The sequence below is a fragment of the Moschus berezovskii genome, chromosome X (assembly GCF_049115385.1).
Source record: "Moschus berezovskii isolate FMDL1 chromosome X, NW_MosBer_1.0, whole genome shotgun sequence".
Lineage (NCBI taxonomy): Eukaryota > Metazoa > Chordata > Mammalia > Artiodactyla > Moschidae > Moschus > Moschus berezovskii.
In genome coordinates this window covers 73424275-73443867 of record NC_142488.1, presented here as the reverse complement: position 1 = coordinate 73443867, position 19593 = coordinate 73424275, and the positions used below count along the sequence as shown (strand labels likewise).

General features: G+C 36.6%; 1 pseudogene; it reads right to left on the bottom strand.

Moving 5' to 3' along the window:
• Positions 1-978: 978 nt before the first annotated feature.
• Positions 979-2537, bottom strand: LOC129534842 (casein kinase I pseudogene; annotated as a pseudogene).
• Positions 2538-19593: the final 17056 nt, after the last annotated feature.

The following is a 19593-nucleotide window of genomic DNA, read 5'->3' as shown; positions in this document are numbered from 1 at the left end:
CGGTGATGTCATCCAACAACCTCTTCCTCTGTCATCCCATTCTCCTTCTGCCTTCAATTTTTCCCACCATCAGGGTCTTTTAAAAATGAGTCAGCTCTTTGCTCCAAGTGGCCAAATTATTAGAACTTCAGTTTCAGCATTAGTCCTTCCAATGAATATTCAGGACTTATTTCCTTTAGGATGGACTGGTTGGATCTCCTTGCAGTTCAAGGGACTCTCAAGAGTCTTCTCCATGACCACAGTTCAAAGCCATCAATTCTTTGATGCCCGGCTTTCTTAATGGTCCAAATCTCACATCCATTCATGACAATTGTAAAACCCATAGCTTTGACTATACAGACCTTTATTGGCAAAGTAATTTCTCTGCCATTTAATACACTAAGATTGTCATAGCTTTTCTTCCAAGGAACAAGCACCTTTTAATTTCATGGCTGAACCCAGAGACACTCCAAAACCTACTACTGGGCATTGTACTGCCTTTCAAAGAGAAGAGATGCAGCTCCATCAACCTGAACACAGGTACAAATCCCCTCAACCAGGAAACCATCACAGGACACTAATCAAACCCTATCCACAGAGACAGACTCCACAACTAAGAAGAACTACGACCTTCAGAACTTTTTTCTTTATTCTTTTAAATCACATTGTTAATTCCCCAACATTGTTTATATTAGACTTCTGTGGTGCTGTGGATTTTTCCTCATTTTTTCTTGTTAAAATGTTTCAATGATTGTTTCTTACTTTTTGTTTTAGATGTTTACAGTGATTACATTTATCTAAGCAACATATATACATGTTCAGTTGTAAGATGTTAACTAAATTTCTGTGACAAATATGTGCTTTTTTTTAATACCAAGAACATTATAGAGTTAATGCAAAGTCCAAAGGATAATCTAGTAGTCACTAAGTTTTTCTTAAAGTCTTCACTTTAGATGCTGTTATTACTAGCACAGTTAAGCAGGCAGAGTCTTTCATATGCTCAAACACTGGAAACTTTGGTTGCTACCATATCAGCTGGCTTGCAAACCAGAAGCCAACCATTTTAAGAATGTTTTAAGTGAACAACTTGCAAACCCCAGGGATGGATAAACCCTAAGAATGCACAATTGTGAGCATTTACAACCCTCACAGCTGTGGCTGAAGACTGTTCATGCCATTCTTCTGAAATGAGATCTCAAAGCAGTATAATTAAAAATAAAAGATTTTAACAAAAAATTGGCATATGCACAATTTCTCCACCAATTTGTGTGTGTCAACCATTTAGTGAACTTTTCCACTTGAAAAAATGCAATAGAAAACTGACACCATGTTTCACTCTCAGTTAATATTCACAATTACAGTGGCTACAAGTCAGGACACAGCATCCATCACCAATGCTGCCCAGAGCCAGTTTATACTAAAAATTAAGTTCTTTACACCAAGTAAATGGTTGTCCACAACCAATGGCTAGTGTACATATGAACTAAAATTTCTAGATTTGGGGAGAAACAAATGCTGCTCCGATCAACTCTGCTTCCTCTGTTCCTTGATTCATTCTTAGAAACCTGTGGGGGTTTGGGCCTGCTGACCCTGCCCACTTGAAGAAGCTACCTGCTGTGCTACTTTCTGCTTTAACATTGTCCAATCAAATGTGTAGTCATATAGGTGATTCAGGGTCCTGAAAAGAATGCGGAATAGCTGCCTCAGGTACATGCAATCCGGGGCTTCCTCAAAGCACAGCCCACGACAATAGTTTAAGTACATGGCAAATTCTGCAGGAAATCCCTTACATAAAACTTCAACGGGTGTGGACATCTTCTTTTCACTAATTTTTTTCATATTTTTGCTTCTTTGTTGCAGCCTTTAGTCCTTGCCATGGCAGGCTGGTTCTATTAAAATACATCAAAACATTTCCTAATGATTCCATGTCATCTCGGCGACTTTGTTCAATACCAAGATGTGCATTGATGCTAGCATACCGAGCAGTGCCAGTGAGTTTTTATATTCTCTGTATGGTATGTGTTGCCTTGTCCTGTTGTCTCTATACTTTTTGGCCAAACCAAAATCAATAAGGAATAACTTATTACAGTGACACCCAATACCCATTAGGAAGTTATCTGGTTTAATGTCTCTGTGTATAAAATTCTTTGTGTGCACATATTCGATTCTACTGATCATCTCGTCAGCTAACATAAATACAGTTTTCATTGTGAACCTTCTTGAACAGAAATTGAAGAGGTCTTCAAGGCTGGGTCCAAGAAGATCCATAACTAGCATGTTATAGTCATTTTCCTGACCATACCACCGTATGTGGGCGATGCCAACCCCACCTTGAAGAATCTTATAGAGTTTGCTCTCCTACAGCGACTGGGGATGCCTGGCCTTCTGGGATTCTAGCTTCACTGCCACCTCCTTGCCGTTGGTGATGTTGATCGCCAAATAAATGTCCCTGAAGGAGCCAGACCCGATTTTCCATACCAGTTTATATTTCCCTCCAACAATGAATTCGGCCTTGGAGCCACTGCTGCTCGCCATCCTGAGAGAGGAAGATGGAGGCTGGGGCTAGGCCCCGACACCTCTAAGGGGAGGATGGAGGCCTCTAGGGCTCGACCACGGAGCAAGGCTGTGGAGAGCGGCAGGAAACAGAAAACGATGGCTCTTTCTTGGCGTTACAGGGCCCAGAATAGGCCAAGAGGAACCTGATGACCGCTGCTGTCAGACTTTTTTGGCCAGGCCACAGATTGTTGAAGGAGTTCTCACAGTTACCAGGCTGAGCCACTTGTTTCTGGCAGCCGCCGCTGCCTCACTTTCCCAGCGACGTCTCGGGCTGGAAAAGGAGAGCGGTGAAGCTAGGGTGGCAATTCCGCTGCCACCACTGCCACTGGCTCCTGCCTGGGGGGACGCCTGTCACTCCGCCAACGCCGCCACCTTGTTACTCCGGCTCCAACCAACACAAAATGCCCCCAGTCCCTGGGAACCGCTTCTTCACAGTGCAGAGCACTGTGGGAAAGTGTGATTTTTTTGATTTTGGTTTTGTGCTCCTCGGCTGTTTTTCTTATTGTTCTTTCCCTGTTGTAGCTATTCCTTTATATATATATATATATATATATATATATATATATATATATATATATATGTATATATGTCTTTTTCAATAGCCTATTTATCTTTGCTGTTCTCTTTTCATTTACCTTTTCTTCTACCCCTTTCTTTATCTTTTCTCTCCCTTCTCTGCTTTTTTCATCCTTCATGCTTCCTTTATTTCACCACGTATGTTACATTGTTAAGTTTTTTTTCATATATTCCCCAGCTGGCACTCTGCTTGAGCTCAGTTTTTTGGATTAAGTGTTGTTAGTTAACTCTAGTTTTAATTGGTTGATATCATTCCTGCTTTCCTTTGCTCACGAAGTCAATCTGCTGTATTATTTTTTCTTTGGAATACTTTGGTTATATTTATGATTGTGTAAGGTTGTGTCTTGCCTGGAAAATCCCATGGATGGAGGAGCCTGGAAGGCTGCATTCCATGGGGTCGCGAAGAGTTTACTTTCGCTTTTCACTTTCATGCATTGGAGAAGGAAATGGCAACCCACTCCAGTGTTCTTGCCTGGAGAATCCCAGGCACAGGAGAGCCTGGTGGGCTGCCGACTATGGGGTCACACAGAGTCGGACACGACTGAAGTGACTTAGCAGCAGCAGCAGCAGCAAGGTTGTGTATATGTACCATTATTTTTGTAATTACCTGCCTGATCTTTTATTTAGCATTTATCTGCGTTTGTCTTTTATTTCAAGACATATTTTGCTTTTTTCTTTATGTATTTGCTTTTAAACCATTTTAACCCCATAACAAATGACGTATGGAGTCTTAGTTCCCCATCCAAGGATGAGGTTTGAATCATTGACATGGGAGCATTGAGTCCAGGATCCCAAATTGCCAGAGAACTATTAACTCCAGTGGGTATAAATTACTGAGAACTTTCATGAAGGTCTACACCTGTATACAAAACCTGGTATCACTCAACTGCCAATGACATTCACTGCAGGAGACTTTACCAAAAAAACAAGCAAGACAAAAACACAAAAACAATCATTAGCAGATAGGATTCCTACAGACATTCTAAAATATACTACCTCACACAGCCCTACCTATCAGAAGGAAAAAAAAAATACAACAACTCACCTCCTTCCACTGGAACACAGGCACAAGTCACCCCTAACAAGAAGTCAACATAAATCACTGAATCAAAGTTTCTAAACGAGGGCAAAAACCAAAAGGAATAAGGAATGCAACAGTAAAAGTTGGGAAAAGGAGATCTCAAAAGGAGTAAGTTAGAGGAAAATAATGAAAAGATAGATATGTAAAAAATGAAAGAACAAAGTCAAATAAATGAAGAGGAAATAAGCAAACTACCTGAAAAATAATTCAGAATATTGATAGTAAATATGTTCCAAAGCCTTGACAACAAAATGGAGAAAATACAAGAAACAATTAATAAAATTAACAATGACACAGAAAAAATAAACAGAGATTAGTAACACAATTACTGAACTGAAAAGTACTTTAGAAAGAACCAATAGTAGAATAACTGAAGTAGAAGAATGTATAAGTGAACTGGAAGATAGAATGGTCGAAATAACTGCTGAAGATCAGAATAAAAGAGAAAGACTGAAAAGAAATGTGTATAGCCTCGGAGATATCTGCAATAATATCAAACACACCAACATTCGAGTTATAGGGGTCGAGAGGAAGAAGAGAAAAAGAAAGGCATTGAAAAATATTTTGAAGAAACTATACTTGAAAATTTCCCCAACATGGGAAGAGAAATAGTCAGTCAAGACCAAGGAGCAAAGAGAGTCCCATACAGGATAAATCCAAGGAGAAACATGTCGAGATACATACTAATCAAGCTGCTGCTGCTGCTGCTGCGTCACTTCAGTCGTGTCTGACTCTGTGTGACCCCATAGACGGAAGCCCACCAGGCTACCCTGTCCCTGGGATTCTCCAGGCAAGAACACTGGAGTGGGTTTCCATTTCCTTCTCCAATGTGTGAAAGTGAAAAGTGAAAGTGAAAAGTGAAAGTGAAGTCGTGTCCGACTCTTAGTGACCCCACGGACTGCAGCCTACCAGGCTCAACCATCCATGGGATTTTCTAGGCAAGAGTACTGGAGTGGCTTGCCATTGCCTTCTCCGACTAATCAAGCTAACAGAGATTAAACACAAAGAATATTAAAAGCAGCAAGAGAAAAGCAACAAGTAAAATACAAGGGATAATCCATGTGACTAACAGCGGCCCTTTCATCAGAAATCCTGCAGACCGGGAGGGAATACAATATATTTAAAGTACTGAAAGAAACAAAAAAATCTATAACCAAGATTACTCTACTGAGGAAAGATATCATTCCAAATTGACAGAGAAATCAAAAGCATTACAGATAACCAAAAGATAAGAGAATTTGGCACATCAAATCAGCTTTACAACAAATACTAAACGAACTTATATAGGCAGCAAACACAGGTGAAAGGACAGACCTAAAAAACAAACCTAAAACAATTAAGAAAATGCCGATAGAAACATATACATCAATAATTACTTTAAATGTAAACTGATTACATGCTCCAGCCAAAACATACAGACTGGTTAACTGAATACAAAATCAAGACCCATAAATATGCTGCCTACAAGAGACCCACTTCATACCTAGAGACACATGCAGACTGAAAGTGAAAGGATGGAAAAATATATGCTATGCAAATAGAAATCCAAAGAAAGCTAGAGTGGCAATACTCATCTCAGAAAAAATAGACTTTAAAATAAAGATTATTACAAGAGATAAAGAACAATGCTAAACAATGATCAAAGGATAAATCCAAGAAAACAAAACAATTTTAAATATTTATGTACCCAATATACGTGCACCTCAATATATAAGGCAAACACTAACAGACATAGAAGGTAAAATCGACAGTAACAAAATAATAGTAGGAGAATTCAACACCTCACTTATACCAATGGACAGATCATTAAAACAGAAAACAATAAGCAAACACAAATCTTAAATGAAATATTAGACCAAATGGACCTATTTGATATCTTAAGGAATTTCCATCCAAGTGTAGAACAATATACTTTCTTCTCAAGTGCACACAGAACATTATCCAGGATAGACCACATCTTGGGCCACAAATCAAGCCTCAGTAAATTTAAGCAAACTGAAATCATATCAAGCATCTTCTCTGATGACAATGCTATGGGACTAGATATCAATTACAGAAAAAAAAAGCCTGTAAAAAACACAAACACATGGAGATTAAACAATACATTTCTAAATAATGAAGAGGTTACTGAAGAAATAAGAAGGGGACTCAAAAGATTCCCAGAAACAAAAGACAACAAAAACACACTGACCCAAAACCTACGGAATGCAGCAAAAGCAGTTCTAAAAGGGAAGTTTATAGCAATACAATCCTACCTCAGGAAACAAAAGAACATTGAATAGACAACCTAACTCTACACCTAAAGCAGCTGCAAAAATAAAACAAGGTTAGTAGAAAGAAAGAAATTATCAAGATCAGAGCAGAAATAAATGAAAAAGAAATGAAGGAAACAATAGTGAAGATCAATAAAACTCAAACCTAGTCCTTTGAGAAGATAAAAAAAATTGACAAAGCATTATCCAGATTCATAGTGAAAAAGGGAGAAAATCAAATCAATGAAATTAGGAATGAAAAAGATGAGGTTACAACAGACAATACAGAAATAAAAATGATAATAACAGACTATTATGAGCAATATATGCTAATAAAAAGGACAACCTAGAGTAAATGGACAGATTCTTAGAAAAGTTCAACCTCCCAAGACTGAACCAGGAAGAAATAGAAATTATGAACAAGCCAATTACAAACACTGAAATTGAAACTGTGATCAAAAGGCTCCTAAAAAACAAAAGCCCAGGAACAGGTGGCTTCACAGGTGAATTCCATCAAACATTTGGAGAAGAGCTAATGTCTATCCTATTGAAACTCTTCCAAAAAATTGGAGAGGAAGGAATACATTCACACTAATTCTACAAGGCCACAAACACCCTGATACCAAAGCCAGACCAACATATCACAAAAAAAAAGAAAATTATAGGCCAATATCACGAAGAATTGATGCTTTTGAACAGCAGTGCTGGAGAAGACTCTTGAAAGTCCCTTGGACTGCAAGGAGATCCAACCAGTCCATTCTAAAGGAGATCAATCATGGGTGTTCATTGGAAGGACTGATGCTAAAGCTGAAACTGCAATACTTTGGCCACCTCATGCGACGAGTTGACTCACTGGAAAAGAGTCTGATACTGGGAGGGATTGGGGGTGGGAGGAGACGGGGATGACAGAGAATGAGATGGCTGGATGGCATCACCGACTCTGTGGACATGAGTTTGAGTGAACTCCGGGAGGTGGTGATGGACAGGAAGGCCTGGCGTGCTGTGATTCATGGGGTCGCGGAGAATCGTACACGACTGAGCGACTGAACTGAACTGAACTGAAGGAGACAAAAGAGCTATATACAGAAAACTATAAGAAACACTGATGAAAGAAATCAAAGACAACATAAACAGATGGAGAGATATTCCATGCTCCTGAGTTACAGGAATCAATCTTGTGAAAATGGCTGTAGTACCAAAAGCAATCTACAGATTCAATGCAATCTCTATCAAATTACCAATGACATTTTTCACAGAAGTAGAACAAAATTTTTCACAATTCGTACATAAACAGAAAACACCCTGAATAGACAAAGCAGTCTTGAGAAAGAATGGAACTGGAGGAATCAACTTATATGATTTCTGACTATACTACAAAGCTACAGTCACCAAGGCAGTATGTTCCTGGCAGAAATACAGAAGTATAGGCCAATGGAACAAGATAGAAAGTCCAGAGATAAACCTACAGACATATAGGCACATTATCTTGGACAAAGGAGACAAGAACATACAATCAGAAAATATAGTCTCTTTGATAAGTGGTGCTGAAAGAACTGGATAACTTTGTGCAAAGGAATGAAATTAGAACACTTCCTGACACTATACACAAAGATAAACTCTAAATGGATAAATGCAACACCAGAAACTAAAAAATTCTTAGAAGAAAGCACAGGCAGATCATTTATAATGTTTTCTTGACTTCTTATCCCTCTGCATATAAATCAAATGCTTTTCTACCATAGACCTGATCCTATGCTAGTTTTAGAAATTAATCCAATTGTCGGGTTTGTAGTCATGTAAAAGCTCATTCAGCTTATACAAAAACTCTGTTAGACTTGTGCCATCCTAATGTCCTTAAACCATGGCAACAGTCTGCTTCTAAATTGGAAAATTAAAAGCAATAGCTGGAAATCAGAGTCATGGCTATGGGAAATCCAAGATGGCTTCTTGGCTTTTCCCAGCTCCCTGACAAACCTCATTTTTTATTTGATGGGTTAAAGCCTCCCTGGCTACAGGGCCTCCATAATGAAAAATCACGGAATATTAAGTTTTGTAAATTGTTAAATTAAGTTTCTAGTTTTGTTAATGTCTAGTGTTTACTAAGACTCACTGCTGAGACAGTTCCTTGTTACGTGATACTGCTAAAAGATTTAATTAAGTTATTTAAAAAGGACACTCTAGGTTAGTTTCTAAGGCTTATCTCATTAACCAAGTCTTCAGATAAAGGTCGGATGCTCCATAATGTACAACCAAGAGATTAACACCAGACTATAATCATTTAACGAATGAAGTCAGGTGACTTGGGGTATACCAGGCTTTATCTAATGAAAGTTCTTGACTTATAATTCTTATTTTACTAATAACTGCTAGCTATGGCTATATTATTTTCTATGTCACTTGTTTCACTGAGCCTGTGATATAATGCTGAACTGAAAGTTCCATATGAGATCAATAATTGTAATAATGTGACTCTGGGTATGGGAAAAAGCAACAAGAGGAAATATTTTCCTGGATCAGGAGGCTAGTAAGACAGTGGTCCAGAAACTTTTGCTACTTGCAAGGCCTGGTCCAATTTTAGCACACTGAGTGGCCCATCACTTCCCTAGACCTGGGAATGAGCCTTCCCAGCACGGCAGGACACAATGGCCATGAAATGGTGTCACATGATCAGATATGTGGCTATGAAGGGACCCTGCTGACTGGAAGTTGGTACTTGCCAGCTTCCTCTAATAAGATTATATCATGACCATTGAAAGCTGCTGACCTTCAACACCCCCTGAAAGAAGTTCAGGGTGAAAATCAGGAATGAGGCACTCAGTGCTCTGAAAAAAAAAAAAAAAAAACTGGCAGAACAGGCCTTCAGATAGTTAGATCTTTTCAGAAAAAGGTTTCATGAGTTCCAATTCTTGCATCTTCTCATACTTAGAAAAACACTGACTTCATTAATGGTGAAATCTGCTTTGGCTATTAATTTTTTTTTTTTTTACAATTAAAAGTCAAAATAGAGTAGCTATTGTTCAGACATCCTGGGAAATAACTATTTCCCAAATATCCTGAAAAATGATATTATGGGTGTGATTTCAGATTAGACGCTGTGACCTAATGTAGAACTTAATGCTCCTGTAATGCATTTTTGCTTCTGTACTTTGCTTGCTGCTCGTAAAACCAAACTTACTCCATCTTAAGATAAGGTTGTTTTTAAGTAAAGATTCCTAAAATTGAAAAAAAAAAAGTGAAACTTTTGGAGAAAAAAAAAAAGAAAGCATAGGCAGAACACTGTATGACATAAATCATAGCAAGATCCTTTATGACGCACCTCCTATAATAATGCAAATAAAATAAAAATAAATAAATAATTTGGACCTAATTAAATTTAAGCAGAGACATTACTTTGCCAACAAAGGTCCATCTAGTCAAAGCTATGGTTGTTCCAGTAGTCATATATGGATGTGAAAGTTGGATTATAAAGAAAGCTGAGCGCCAAAGAATTGATGCTTTTGAACTGTGGTGTTGGAAAAGACTCTTGAGAGTCCTGTGGACTGCAATGACATCCAACCAGTCCATCCTAAAGGAAATCAGTCCTGAATATTCATTGGAAGGACTGATGCTGAAGCTGAAACTTCAATACTTTGGCCACCTGATGCAAAGAACTGACTCATTTGAAAAGACCCTGATGTTGGGAAAGATTGAAGGCAGAAGGAGAAGGGGACGACAGAGGATGAGATGGGTGGATGGCATCACAAACTCAATGGACATGAGTTTGAGTAAGCCCTGGAAGTTGGTGATGGATAGGGAAGCCTGGAATGCTGCAGTCCATGGGGTTGCAAAGAGTCAGACATGACTGAGTGACTGAACTGAACTGAAGTAAACTAAAAAGTTTTTGCACAGCAAAGGAAACTACAAACAAGGTGAAAAGATCAGAATGGGAGTAAACAATTGCAAATGAAACAACTGACAAAGGGTTAATTTCCAAAATACTCAAGCAGTTCATACAACACAACCCAGTCAAGAATTGGGCAAAAGTCCTAAACAGACATTTCTCCAAAGAAGACATACAGATGGCTAATAAACAGAAGAAGAAATGCTCAACATCACTCATTATTAAAGAAATGCAAATCAAAACTTCAGTGACATACCACCTCACACCAGACAAAATGGCCATGATAAAAATATCCACCAAAAACAAGTGCTGGAGTGGGTGTGGAGAAAAAGTAACACTCCTACACTGCTGGTAGGAATGTAAATTCATACAGCCACTATGGAAGACGTTATGGAGATTCCTTTAAAAACTAGGAATAAAACTGTCATATGACCCAGAAATACCACTTCTATACCTGAAGAACATACTCTGAAGAATATTCTATGCCAGGAATATACCCTGAAGAAACCAAAAGTGGAAAAGTTACATGTTTTGCAATGTACATTGCAGCACCATTTACTATAGCCAAGACATGGAAATAACCTAGATGTCCATCAACAGGTGAATGGATAAAGAAACCATGGTACATGAATACAATGAAATACTGTTCAGTCAAAAACACATTTGAGTCCATTCTAATGAGGTCTTGAAACTAGAGCCTATTATAAAGAATGAAGTAAGTCAGAAAGAATAAAACAAATATTGTCTATTAATACATATATATGAAATTTAGAAGGAAGGTATGGATGAACCTCTTCATAGAGCAGCAATGGAGACAGAGACTTAGAAGAACAGACTACGGACAAAGGTGGGGGAGAAGATGGAGAGGGTGAGACAAACAGAGAGAGTAGCATGGATGCATATACACTAACATATGTATATAGATAGCCAAAGGGAATTTGCTGTATGCCTCAGGGAACTCAAACTGGGGCTCTGAAATAACACAGAGGGGTGAGAATGTGTGGGAGTTGGGAGGAAGATTCAAGAGGGTGGGTACATATGTACACCTATGGTTAATCCATGCTGATGTATAACAGAAATCAGACCAATATTGTAAAGCAATCATCAATTAAAAATAAATAAATATTAAAAAATAAGCAAGACACAGGAGGATAGATATTATTTGGTTGCACTTATATAAAATGCCTAGAATAGACATCCACAGAAACAAAGTAGATTAGAAATTACCAGAAGTTTTGGGGTGGGAGTTATAGGGATTTATTGCATAAATGGTACTGAGTTTCTGTTTAAGGTAGTGAAAAATTTGTAAACAGATAGTGATTATGGTTGCACAACTTTATAAATATAATTAGTGCCACTGAATTTTATACTTAAAATGGTTAAAATGACAAATGTTATGTTATATCATGACAACAAAAGATTCAAAATTACTCTGCTAAGCTTTAATTTTTAAGAAACATATTTATTATCTTACCACTAAAACAAATGCACAACCTAATGTTTAAAATCCAATACATGGTACTGGAAAAAATTTATCCAAGTGATGATTTTTATATCTAATAAAGGTATTATAATCAGGACATGCTAAACATCTGGAAAGCATAATAAAACCTTAAAGACATATTTCAATAACTCTATTACTAGAGTTATATCGATTTGTCTTAAAAGAATAATTATTAGTATCCATAAACCAGATGCTTATGGATTATTCTCTTCACTGGAGCTTTGTAAAGTAATTTAAAAAAGAAAAAGAAACACTGAATTGTTCTTAGGTACAGAAAGTTATTTCTTTAAAAAGAAATATTTAAAAATAAGCAGACAACAGGGAATAAAATATACAGCCTCATTTGGGGAAAATCAGTTGCATTAAAGAGATCTAAAAACAAAATAATCATCGCTTCCTATTTATCTTTATATATATATGTTCTAAATCACTCAGAATAAGAAATTTGTGGCAAGACTTTATAGTAATAATCTGGTCTTCACTAAGGTAGAACTGTTTTTTTACTTCTCATTTCTCTATGAAATGTACATATGACTAAAATTACTGGATGAACATCAGTATTTATAAAAACTCTTATCAATTCAAGCCAACATTCATTTTTCATTGGTGTTCCAAATGTTTGGATATTTGGGATCATTTAGAGACTGATCATAGGGCCACATATTTCTGATAATACTGCTTGAAATTTTTCTTTTTAAGATCTTTAGTGAAAGAGCCATTGTATTTAGAATATGGTAAATAGATAAAATTTACTATACTAATATAATAATTAAGATCCAGTGCAATCCTTATCAAGCTACAATATTTTTCAGAGAACTAGAGCAAATAATTTCACGATTTGTATGGAAATACAAAAAACCTTGAATAGCCAAAGCAATATTGAGAAAGAAGAATGGAACTGGAGGAATCAACCTGCCTGACTTCAGTCTCTACTACAAGGCCACAGTCATTAAGACAGTATGGCACAAAGACAGAAATATCAATCAATGAAAAAAAATAGAAAGCACAGAGATGAATCCACACACCTATGGACACCTTATCTTTGACAAAAGAGGCAAGAATTATTGATATTTCTTATTTTATGTAACAGACATTTTCTTTCTTGTGATGTCCTTATAAAATTTGGTAATAAGGTTTCAATGGCTTCAGAACATTAGTTGAAAAGTGTTCTTACTCTGTTTTGTTATCTGGCAGAGTTTGGATAGGGTTAATGCTATTTCACTCTTAAATGTTTTGAGGAATTCACATATGAAGTTATCTAATCAAGAGTATTTTTCTGGAAAGGTTTATAACTATGGATTCAATTTATTTAATACAATGTTTATGAAACCTTCATATATATATATATATATGGTTTAACTATATATATATAATATATATAGTTAAAATTCAGATAGTGATTCAGTAGTTTAGTGTGAGACACAGGTCTGCCATCTTAACAAGTTTGGGGTTATATCAATGTTGCTGGTGCAGGGATGAAAATTAATTATTAAGATTTTATTGTATGTGACTATTGCTGTTTCTTTTTATGTCAATTTCCATTACGTTTTCTAGGAATTTTTCTATTCTGTGTACATCGTCAAATTTTCAACATAAAAGATATAAAAGTATTATGTATTACTTTACATAGGTAGAATCTTTAGTACTATCCCCCTTTATTTTTTTGAAAAGACCAAAAGCCTTTTATTTAAGAAGCCAAATGCTGTCAATGAATACTGAGAAGAAATTAAATCAGAATAGTAAGTAGAGGCTCCTAACTGTAACTCGGGACTCTGCATTCTATTGAAGAATTATATATTAAAAAAAAAAAAACTATTAAAGAAGGTGAAATATTAAAACTATCATATAAAGGTAAACCATTTTAGAACAATTAGCATATTGACTATGCATTTTGGAGAATTTGAATAAAATTGACTGTTTCATTAAAAAGTAAAATAAGAAGTAGATCCCTGAAGTGGGGAGATGAATTAAAAAAAGATGTGCCACTTGGACAAATAATTTTGTACAAGTAAAACTGCACCCCTGCATCATTGTCAGGTTATCAGGGTTCAAGAATCCTAAGTGGACTTTTAAATCCCCTTGTCCACTTCAGCTGGACACCCTTGAGCTATGGATCAATTCATGACTCTTTGTAGTCACTCTTCAAATAGAGACTTCAAAAACCTTTCCTTTGTCTCACACAGCATCTCCCTTAACTTTAGTCACATGGTGTTGCTTTACTGCTCATCTACATTTGGGGTGTACAGTTGTTATGTTACTACAATCATAACACTGATTGTTTCTTTAATTATTGCTCTTAGGAGTGTCTTGGTCTTATGCCAATATCAACAGTGCTATCATCTTTAGGGCTCTAAGCAAGCAATGTATTCTACAGTCATATGAACTGCAGACTCCACTATAATAAATCTGTTCTCAATAGACACTTTAAACTTATATTCAATTAATTTTTCACTCATAGGATTTTAACATTAGGCCAAAATTGAATATCTTGTTCTACTAATTATGAACAATATTTTTTTTACATTCCCTGAATTACTATAACTCAGAAATAAAACTAGAAACTCATATGCTTTTAAACCAGTAGTTCTAAAAGTATGCTTAAATGATTCAGACATATTAACATCACCTTGTCAATTATTAGAAATAAAAATTATTGGGCCCACTCAAGAATCACTACTGAGTGATTCTGATGTGTGTTGATGTTTGAGAGAAACAGACTTAAACCATGAGTTTTACTTGCTTTACTCCTTAAATATTGAATAAAACAACCAAACATGATGATCCATTAATTTCCAGGTATAGTAGTGTTTGCCTATGTTCCTCTTTCCCAAATGGCATGTGTAAATTAGGGCAACTTGAAAGCACACTGAAAATAATAATGGCATGATGGCGATCATACGAAATGTCCCCATTGACTTCACGGTAAACACTATTTGCCATTTTTTTTTGTTTGTTTTCAATATTATTATTATTTTTTTTATTGGAGGCTAATTATTTTACAATATTATATTGGTTGGTTTTGCCATACATTGACATGAATCCGCCCCAGGTGTACATGAGTTCCTTTTCCTTAACCTCCTCCCACCTCCCTCCTCCCATTATCTTCCCTCTGGGTCATCCCCGTGCACCAGCCCCGAGCATCCTGTATCATGTGTCGAACCTGGACTAGTGCTTTGTTTCACATATGATACTATACATGTTTCAATGCTATTATCCCAAATCATGCCTCCCTCGCCCTCTCCCACAGAGTCCAAAAGACTGTTCTATATACCTGTGTCTCTTTTGCTATCTCGTATACAGGATTATTATTAACATCTTTATAAATTCCATATATATGAGTTAGTATACTGTATTGGTATTTTTCTTTCAGGCTTACTTCACTCTGTATAATAGGTTCCAGTTTCATCCACCTCATTAGAACTGATTCAAATCCATTCTTTTTAATGGCTAAGTAATACTCCATTGTGTATATGTACCAAAGCGTTCTTATCCATTCATCTGCAGATGGATATCTAGGTTGCTTCCATGTCCTCGCTATTATAAACAGTGCTGCAACGAACATTGGAGTACATGTGTCTCGCAATTCTGGTTTCCTCGGTGTGTATGCCCAGGAGTGCGATTGCTGGATCATATGGCAGTTCTATTTATAGTTTTTTGAGGAATCTCCACACTGTTCTCCATAGTGGCTATACTAGTTTGCATTCCCACCAACAGTGTAAGAGGGTTCCCTTCTCTCCACACCCTCTCCAGCATTTATTGCATGTAGACTTTTCGATAGCAGCCATTCTGACTGGTGTGAAATGGTATCTCATTGTGGTTTTGATTTGCATTTCTCTGATTATGAGGGATGTTGAGTATTTTTTCATGTGTTTGTTGGCCATCTTTATGTCTTCTGTGGAGAAATGTCTGTTTAGTTCTTTGGCCCATTTTTAGATATGGTCGTTTATTTTTCTGGAATTGAGCTGAAGGAGCCATTTGTATATTTTGGAGATTAATTCTTTGTCAGTTGTTTCATTTGCTATTCTTTTCTCCCATTCTGAAGGCTTTCTTTTCACCTTGCTTATAGTTTCCTTTGCTGTGCAGAAGCTTTAAATTTTAAATAGGTCCCATTTGTTTAATTTTGCTTTTATTTCCAATGTTCTGGGAGGTGGATCATGGAGGATCCTGCTGATTTATGTCAGAGAGTGTTTTGCCTATTTTCTCCTCTAGGAGTTTTATAGTTTCTGGTCTTATATTTCGACCTTTAATTCATTTTGAGTTTATTTTTGTGTATGATGTTAGGAAGTGTTCTAGTTTCCTTCTTTTACAAGTGGCTGACCAGTTTTCCCAGCACCACTTGTTAAAGAGATTGTCTTTTCTCCATTTTATATTCTTGCCTCCTTCGTCAAAGATAAAGTGTCCATAAGTGCGTGGATTTATCTCTGGGCTTTCTATTTTGTTCCATTGATCTATATTTCTCTCTTTATGTCAGTACCATACTGTCTTGATGACTGTGGCTTTGTAGTAGAGCCTGAAGTCCAGCAGGTTGATTCCTCCATTTCCACTCTTCTTCCTCAAGATTTCATTGGCTATTCGAGGTTTTTTGTATTCCCATACAAATTGTGAGCTTATTTGTTCTAGCTCTGTGAAAAATATCGTTGGTAGCTTGATTGGCATTGCATTGAATGTATAAATTACTTTGGGTACTATACTCATTTTGACAATATTTATTCTTCCAACCCATGAACACGGTATATTTCTCCATCTATCAGTGTCCGCTTTGATTACTTTCACCAGTGTTTTATAGTTTTCTATGTACAGGTCTTTTCTTTGTTTAGGTAGATATATCCCTAAGTATTTTATTCTTTTCGTTGCAACAGTGAATGGAATAGTTTCCTTAATTTCTCTTTCTATTTTCTCATTATTAGTGTATAGGAATGCAAGGGATTTCTGTGTGTTGATTTTATATCCTGCAACTTTACTATATTCATTGATTAGCTCTAGTAGTTTTCTGGTAGAGTCTTCAGAGTTTTCTGTGTAGAGGATCATGTCATCAGCAAACAGTGAAAGTTTTACTTCTTCTTTTCCACTTTGGATTCCTTTTATGTCTTTTTCTGCTCTGATTGCTGTGGCCAAAACTTTCAGAACTATGTTGAATAGTAGTGGTGAGAGTGGGCACCCTTGTCTTTTTCCTGACTTGAGGGGAAATGCTTTCAGTTTTTCAACATTCAGGATAATGTTTGCTGTGGGTTTGTCTTATATAGCTTTTATTATGTTGAGGTATGTTCCTTACATTCCCACCTTCTGGAGGGTTTTTATCATAAATGGATGTTGAATTTTGTCGAAGGCTTTCTCCGCATCTACTTAGATACTCATGATTTTTATTTTTCAGTTTGTTAATATGGTGTATTACGTTGATTGATTTGCGGATATTGAAGAATCCTTGCATTCCTGGGATAAAGCCCCTTGGTCATGATGTATGATCTTCTTAATGTGTTGTTGGATTCTGACTGCTAGAATTTTGTTAAGGATTTTTACATCTATGTTCATCAGTGATATCGGCCTGTAATTTTCTTTTTTTAGGATCTTTACCAGGTTTTGGGATTAGAGTGATGGTGGCCTCATAGAATGAGTTTGGAAGTTTCCCTTCCTCAGCAATTTTCTGGTAGAGTTTGAGTAGAATAGGTGTTAGCTCTTCTCTAAATTTTTTGTAGAAGTCAGCTGTGAAGCTGTCTGGACCTGGGCTTTTGTTTGCTGGAAGATTTTTGATCACCACTTCTATTTCCTTGCTTGTGATGGGTCTGTTAAGATTTTCTATTTCTTCCTGGTTCAGTTTTGGAAAGTTGTACTTTTCTAAGAATTTGTCCATTTCTTCCAAGCTGTCCATTTTATTGCCATATATTTGCTGATAGTATTCTCTAATGATCCTTTGTATTTCTGCGTTGTTGGTAGTGATCTCTCGATTTTCATTTCTTATTTTATTGATTTGGTTATTCTCACTTTATTTCTTGATGAGTCTGGCTAGTGGTTTGTAAATTTTATTTACCTTCTCAAAGAACCAGCTTTTGGCTTTGTTGATTTTTTCTATGGTCTCTTTTGTTTCTTTTGCACTTAATTCTGCCCCAATTTTTAAGATTTCTTTCCCTCTACTAACCCTGGGGTTCTTCATTTCTTCCTTTTCTAGTTTCTTTATGTGTAGAGTTAAGAAACAAGAAAAAAGCCAACTAAATAACCTAACTGTACACTTAAAGATACTATCCACTTTTCACTTCCAATATTTTGTATGTCAGGCTTTAAAAATCTTCATCAGAATTTATCACCTTCACTTTCAAATTTTGAGAGTTTTAGCTTACTGCTTGCTTTCTATTTCATTAACTTCTGCATTTACTTTCAATATGTTTTGTTCTGTCTATATTTATTTTGAATTTAATTTGCTTTTCTTTCTTTAAATGGCTTTCTTAAAGTAGCTTCATGAGATGAATACTTAAATTATAGACTTTCAGCTCTGTTCCCTTTTTATTAAATACATCAAAAGTTATGACTCTTTCTTAAAAACAACATAAACTGCACACCACAAGTTTGCTATGTCATGTCTTCAGTATCATTCCATTCAAAATCTTTTAAAATTCTCAATGTGTTTTCTTCTTGCCTTCTTTTGCCCTAACTTTGTTGAGGTCTAATTGATAAATAAAATGTAATATATTTAAAAGTGAATGTGAAAGCGGCTCAGTTGTGTCCTACTCTTTGCAACCCCATGAACTGTACAGTCCATAGAATTCTCCAGGCCAGAATACTACAGTGGGTAACTGTTCACTTCTCCAGGGTATCCTCCCAATTCAAACATCGAACCCGGGTCTCCCACACTGCAGGCAGTGTCTTGACCAGCTGAGCCACCAGGCACATTTAAAGCATACATATAATGATTTGATATATGTATACATTGTGAAAGTACTACCATGATCAAGTAATTTAACATATCTATCATTTCATACAGTTACATTTTTTTGATGAGAATTCTTTAAGTTCTGCTCTCTTTGCAAATTTTAATTATGCAATAAAATATTAGTTTACAATGACTCTTTCTTTAGAATTTAGTTCAAACATGGATGTACAAATATATATGTATATATAATTGTATGTAATATATATGTATATATAATATGTATGTATCGGAGAAGGCAATGGCAAGCCACTCCAGTACTCTTGCCTAGAAAATCCCATGGATGGAGGAGCCTGGTAGGCTGCAGTCTGTGGGGTCGCTAAGGGTTGGACACGACTGAGCGACTTCACTTTCACTTTTCACTTTCACACATTGGATAAGGAAATGGCAACCCACTCCAGTGTTCTTGCCTGGAGAATCCCAGGGACGGGGGAGCCTGGTGGGCTTCTGTCTGTGGAGCCGCACAGAGTCGGACACGACTGGAGTGACTTAGCAGCAGCAACAGAAGCAGAAGATATTAAGAAGAGGTGGCAAGAATACACAGAACTATACAAAAAAGATCGTCATGACCCACATAATCACAATGGTGTGATCACTCACCTAGAGCCAGACATCCTGGAATGCAAAATCAAGTGGGCCTTAGGAGCATCACTACAAACAAAGTTAGTGGAGGTGACAGAATTCTAGATGAGCTGTTTCAAATCCTCAAAGATGATGCTGTGAAACTGATGCACTCAATAGGCCAGCAAATTTGGAAAACACAGCAGTGGCCACAGGATTGAAAAAGGTCAGTTTTCATTCCAATCCTAAAGAAAGGCAGTGCCAAAGAATGTTCAAACTACTGCA